The following is a 6000-nucleotide window of genomic DNA, read 5'->3' as shown; positions in this document are numbered from 1 at the left end:
TCTAGTGTTTCCATTGTTGTTTCTGTACTAACTGGGATTTCCGAGGAAAAGACTTGAACCTTATGTCCAACTTCCCAAGCAATGCCTGCTTTTTGAGACAGTAGGGGACTTATGCAAGGACACGGCGGGAACGCGGAAAATTAATTGGAAATTTAAAGAACCAGACGTAATACGTACTCTTTCTGATACATTTTAGTTTTTTTTTCAACCCTTAACGTGAATAAACTATCCGTATTCGTTATGTTAGAAGTAAGGTTCTAGGCTTGTGTATTCTTTTTGGAGATTACAAAACGAGTTAATTTTATCAAAACTAGTCTAGAATTGAGCAAAAAGCATGAGAGCACGATCTTTTTGCCCGTCGCCGTCCCTAGTCTCTCGCGCTGCTGTAATTCCGTTCCCATTTGCGGGCCTCCTAACATTTGTTACCTGACCTGCACCTGACTTACCTGCTTATCGGGAACACTTCCTTTACTTCGGTGAGGCTGTACTCTCCTGGCAAGTTGTCTTTGTCAGCGACAATAGAGAGTTTGAGGACATTGAATTATAACAACTTACTAACCGAGAGTGAGGTCATGCCGGGAAATATCAAACTGAGGCGCCAAAGCCGAGGTTTGAAATTTCCCGGTATGACCGAACGTTCGAGGTAAGTTAGTAAGTTGTTTATTATATTGCTTTTTAAAATAAAAAATGACAAGAAAACAAGTCAAATTTCGCTTCCGCGCGAATATCGATTAGTTTATCGATCGATTTCAAAAAGGCGGGAAAACAAGAAACACTCGCGCGCTGCCAAATCAGAAATGTAAATGAGTGAAAAGATTCAACAACAAACAACAAGTAATTGGACATCCTCGGGGACCCAGGGCGTCGCGGAGATCGGGCACACAGGGAGCGCGCGGCGCGAGTCTTTCTTTCTTTGGTAATTGGACGACTTTTCAGGCTATTTTCTTTCTATTTGCACTCTTTGGAAGCTACAGGTTTTATCATAGGTGAAGTTGATCCAAAAAATTACCAGAAAAGCTCAGATGTCAGTCTTCACGGCATGAATGGACTGTTTAGTTCGAAAACTCCACGGTATGTAGAAAACAAAAATCAGAAGCAAAATGAAAAGGCTAATCGCTTTGTGCTGCTTTATGATTTGATGGAAATATTGCATTTACAAATAACAGGTAGTACTTTTATCTTCAAGAGACTTTTCTGGGTCTTTACACCCCTTGTTATTCATTCATTTGTCTTTGTTTATCCGATATAAATAACTAAAGCTGTGTTATTCTTGGCTATCGGTGGCGCTCGCTGGCTCGTCATCTTATTCCGGAGCTATCAACAACACAAACCCAGTGAGATACTGGCACGTAAGCAACATGCGCGACCACAGGACTCCCGCTAGAACAGTACGCGAAACACAAACTTCTCAGTGTAGCCGCATACTTACAAAACAAATCGAGTATGCGACTACATGAAGACTACTTCTATTGTTACCATAAGTTTCGCCGTTCCAGGAATTTATCGATACTGAAACACAAACGCAGTTTGTCTGTGCCGTTGTGCGCACAGTATGCGTGTCGAGGTGATAGGCGTTTTATAAAGAAAAGTTTGCGTAGGTCTCGTTAAGTAGACAGTGTGTGCGTGTCGTGTATGTATGCAGTGAATGTCGTTATGTGCACAGTGTGTGCGTGTTCTTATGTGTGCGTTGTGTGTATCGTGTTGTGCAGTGCATACTGTTATGTGCGCGATGAGCCCGTGTTGATATGTGTGCAGTGTGTTATATGTGCTGTGCTTGGGTTTCGTTATGTGCACAGTGCGTGGGTGTCGTTCTGTGCAGTTCGTATTGTTATGTGCGTGATGAGCGCATTTAATAAGTGTGAAGTGTGTTATATGTGCTGAGCTTGGGTGTCGCTATGCGTGAAGTTAGTGCTTGTCGTTATGAACAGTGTACGGGCCATCTTGAATGTAGGGCATTGGTGTCACTATGTACACATTTCATGAGTGTCGTTATGTGTATCATGTGTGCGTGTCGTTATGAACACAGTGCGTGCGTGTCGCTATGTGCACAGTGTGTGTCGTTATGTGTATCGTGTGTGCGTGTCGCTATGTACACAGTGCGTGTGTGTCGTTATGTGTATCGTGTGCGCGTGTCGCTATGAACACAGTGCGTGCGTGTCGCTATGTACACAGTGTGTCATTATGAACAAGGTGCGTGCGTGTCGTTATATGCACAGTGTGTGCGTTTCGCTATGTACACAGTGCGTGCGTTTCGCTATGTGCAAAGTGCGTGCTTGTCATGATGTGCACAGTGCGATCGTTCTATGTGAGCAGCAGACTCGTACCCAGTCGTTATCTGCTGTTGCGTGGACATCCACAGGAATCCTGAAGCGAGGACGGAAAAAAAATAAAGACTGGCAGATTACAGATCAAAGATGGCGGACGAAATCGGCGAGCAAAAATGTTACGAATTTTCACAGACGAAGAATGACCTATCCATACTGCATTTCTTGCCTGTAAAATTCCATGTGCACATGACAACTGCAGAAATAGCCTAAATACTTTCCTGGAGTTTGGAATTCGGCGTAAGTGCGTGAGTGTCGCTATGTGTATCGTGTTTGCGTGTCGCTATGTGCACAGTTTGTGCGTGTGTCATGTGTGATGTGTGTGGGTACTTGTCGTATCTTGATGTGGGCAGTGCGAGCATTCCATGTGTTCAGTTGGCCTATGTTGTGTGTTTGCGTCTCGTTTTGTGCATTCCATTCGTTCCATGTGCGCAGTTGCCCTGTGTTGTTACGTGCACAGTGTGTGCGTGTCATTATGTGCGCAGTGCTTGGGCGTCGCTATGCGTGCAGTTAGTGCTTGTCCGGTATGCACAGTGTGGGCGGCTCGTCTTGTCGTCTCTAGTCCATGGGTGTCGCTATGTGCACCGTTCGTGGGTGTCGCTATGTACACCGTTCGTGGGTGTCGCTATGTGCACCGTTCGTGGGTTTTCGCTATGTACAAAATGCGTGGGTGTCGTTATGTGTATCGTGTGTGCGTGTCGTTATAAACACAGTGCGTGCGTGTCGCTATGTGCACAGTCCGTGGGTGTCACTATGTGCGCAGTGCGTGGGTGTCGCTATGTCCACAGTCCGTGGGTGTCGCTATGTCCACAGTCCGTGGGTGTCGCTATGTGCACAGTGTGTGCGTGTCGTTATGTGCGCAGTGCGTGCGTGTCGTTATGTGCAGAATGTGTGCGTGTCGTTATGTACACAGTGCGTGAGTATCGTTATGTGTATCGTGTGCGCATGTCGCTATGTCCACAGTCCGTGGGTGTCGCTATGTCCACAGTCCGTGGGTGTCGCTATGTGCACAGTGTGTGGTGTCACTATGTGCAGAATGTGTGCGTGTCGTTATGTGTATCGTGTTTGCGTGTCGTTATGTGCACAGTGTGTGTGTAATGGGTAATGTGCGTGGGTGTCGTTAAGTAGACAGTGTGTGCGTGTCCTTATGTGTGCGTTGTGTGTATCGTTTTGTGCAGTGCATAATGTTATGTGCGCGATGAGCCCGTGTTGATATGTGTGCAGTGTGTTATATGTGCTGTGCTTGGGTTTTGTTATGTGCAAAGTGCGTGGTTGTCGTTCTGTGCAGTGCGTATTGTTATGTGCGTGATGAGCGCATTTAATATGTGTGAAGTGTGTTATATGTGCCGGCTTGAGTGTCGCTATGCGTGAAGTTAGTGCTTGTTGTTATGAACAGTGTGTGCTGGCCGTCTTGAATGTAGGGCATTGGTGTCACTATGTACACATTGCGTGAGTGTCGTTATGTGTATCATGTGTGCGTGTCGTTATGAACACAGTACGTGCGTGTCGCTATGTGCACATTGTGTGTGTGTCGTTATGTGTATCGTGTGCGAGTGTCGCTATGAACACAGTGCGTGCGTGTCGCTATGTACACAGTGTGTCATTATGAACAAGGTGCGTGCGTGTCGCTATATGCACAGTGTGTGCGTATCGCTATGTACACAGTGCGTGCGTTTCGCTATGTGCAAAGTGCGTGCTTGTCGTGATGTGCACAGTGCGATCGTTCTATGTGAGCAGTGAGCCGGTGCACAGTGTGAGCGGGTCTCTGTGTGCAGTCCGTTGGAGTCGCTGTGTATATGCAGTGTGTGCGTGTCGCTATGTGTGCATGACGTTATGTGCAGTGTGTGCATGACGTTATGTGCAGTGTGCATGACGTTATGTGCAGTGTGTGCGTGTCGTTATGTGCTCAGCGTGTGCGTATCATGATGTGCGAGCGTTTCATGTGCGAAGTGAGCCTGTGTCGTTATGTGCACAGTGTGTGGGTGTTGTTATATACATCGTGTTTGCCTGTAGTAATGTGCCAATAACGTTGCGTGTTGCTATGTGCACAGTTCGTGCGTATCGTGCTGTGCGCAGTGTGTGCGTATCGTGATTTGCATATTGCGAGCGTCCCTTGGAACAGTGTGTGTGTGTATTCTTATGTGCACACTGTGTGCATATTATTGGGTACGCAGTGTGCGCGCATCGTTGTGTGCAGTGCTGGTTGTTTTTTGCGCGATAAGTCGATGTATGCAGTTCGTGCGTGCCGTCATGGAGTGTATGCGTGTTATGTGCGCAGGTGTGTTGCGCGATAAGCCGATGTATGCAGTTCGTGCGTGCCGGCGTGGTGTGTATGCGTGTTATGTGCGCAGGTGTGTTGCGCGATAAGCCGATGTATGCAGTTCGTGCGTGCCGGCGTGGAGTGTATGCGTGTTATGTGCGTAGGTGTGTTGCGCGATAAGCCGATGTATGCAGTTCGTGCGTGCCGGCGTGGAGTGTATGCGTGTTATGTGCGTAGGTGTGTTGCGCGATAAGTCGATGTATGCAGTTCGTGCGTGCCGGCGTGGAGTGTATGCGTGTTATGTGCGTAGGTGTGCGTGCAGTGTATACATGTCTTTATGCGCGTGGTGTGTCAGTTTAATGTGTGCAGGGTGTACGTCATATGTACACAGCGTATGGGTGTTGTTATGTGCGCCGTGTGTGTGGTTCTGTGTCGGTGGGTGCCCAGTGCTCCTTTGCTATTGTGTAGTTGTCATTATGTGTGTATCGAGTATACTTCAATACCTACAAGCCAGTATTTATTGCAAAACGAACCAAAATCAACTGAAAACCATATGCATTTATTTAGTTTACAAGTTCATGTGGAAAAAGCTGTTTGAGCTGCTTTTAATATGTGATTTTTGATAGTGAATAAATGGTCACAACTAACTCATGCTGTCTCACATTCCATCATAACTATATAAGCAGTGATATAAGTATCATAATTGATTTAATAACTAGAATAGAATACTGTGAGTTAAGACTGTTGATCTAGTACATGAACCATAATGCATATTACTTCACTTACTCACTTTGATTAAGGTAGCAAGTGGAATGATGTGTCTCCCCTGCAGCCGTTCTTGGAAACGTTGTGTGACTGACACAAAGAACGGCTGCGCGGGAGACTAGAAATGACAGAGAATTACAAGAAAATAGAATAACTAACAACATTATTACGAGTTTCAAAAATATAAAGAAGCAGTTTGTCCTTATTAGTTTGTCCTAAATTATTCAGTGTTGTAAATCATGCTACATGATTCATATGATTCATAGAATGTCTTGAGTGAGTCATTGTAAAACAGAGACTCACACTCCAGTCCCACCCCAAACCCCATTAAAAGATAGGCTACACGGCTTCCTTTGAGAGAACAAGACAGATGATAAGATCAGAAGTGCATAAAAAAGATGGAAGAAAAGAGTAAGAGGTCAATCATTGCTGGAGAAGAAACTGGAATCTAGAATTCACATCATGAAAATAATGCAGATGTACAAAACAAAATTATATTATACTCAATTTCTTGCTATGAGGAAAATGAGGAGTTTTTGAGATACATTGACACACAAATTTTTCATATTTTATTAATTTGAAATCTCTTTTACCCTGAATTTTCTATATAACAGGAAAAAAACAAATTAATGGAATATCATGCATGACTAT

The sequence above is a fragment of the Nematostella vectensis genome, chromosome 8 (genome assembly GCF_932526225.1).
Source record: "Nematostella vectensis chromosome 8, jaNemVect1.1, whole genome shotgun sequence".
In the NCBI taxonomy this organism is placed as follows: Eukaryota; Metazoa; Cnidaria; class Anthozoa; order Actiniaria; family Edwardsiidae; genus Nematostella; species Nematostella vectensis.
The sequence above is the reverse complement of the archived record's forward strand: the minus strand, read 5'-3'. Positions refer to the sequence as shown.